A 376-nucleotide genomic window follows, 5' to 3' on the forward strand; every position below is an offset into this window, starting at 1 on the left:
AGTCACTGCACTGACAGCAATGGGAAGGGAACTGGGGAGCTCAGGGGCGACCCTGGTGAAGGCTGGGTCCACGCAGAGGTGGGCTGCGGGCAGACTAGGTGCCCGTTGGGCCGCCTCTGGGCAGGGTTGCTGGGCGCGGGCAAGCAAGCGATCGCAGCGGCTGTCCCTGCACGGTTCTAACCTAGATTTTGCCAGAAGCTGAGATCCAGAGTAAAATGGGCTCTCCGTAAAGGAGGTAAAAACTTAGTAAAACAGGCACGTCCATTCCTTTAATAATGAATCATTTGGCAGCGCAGGCTGAGCTGCCGCCTCCTCGCGTGCCCGGGCGCCAGCCCCGGGACTCCCCTCGCTCCTGCCTGCCGCCTGTGCTCCGCCC

Source organism: Myotis davidii, unplaced genomic scaffold, assembly GCF_000327345.1.
Source record: "Myotis davidii unplaced genomic scaffold, ASM32734v1 scaffold323, whole genome shotgun sequence".
Lineage (NCBI taxonomy): Eukaryota > Metazoa > Chordata > Mammalia > Chiroptera > Vespertilionidae > Myotis > Myotis davidii.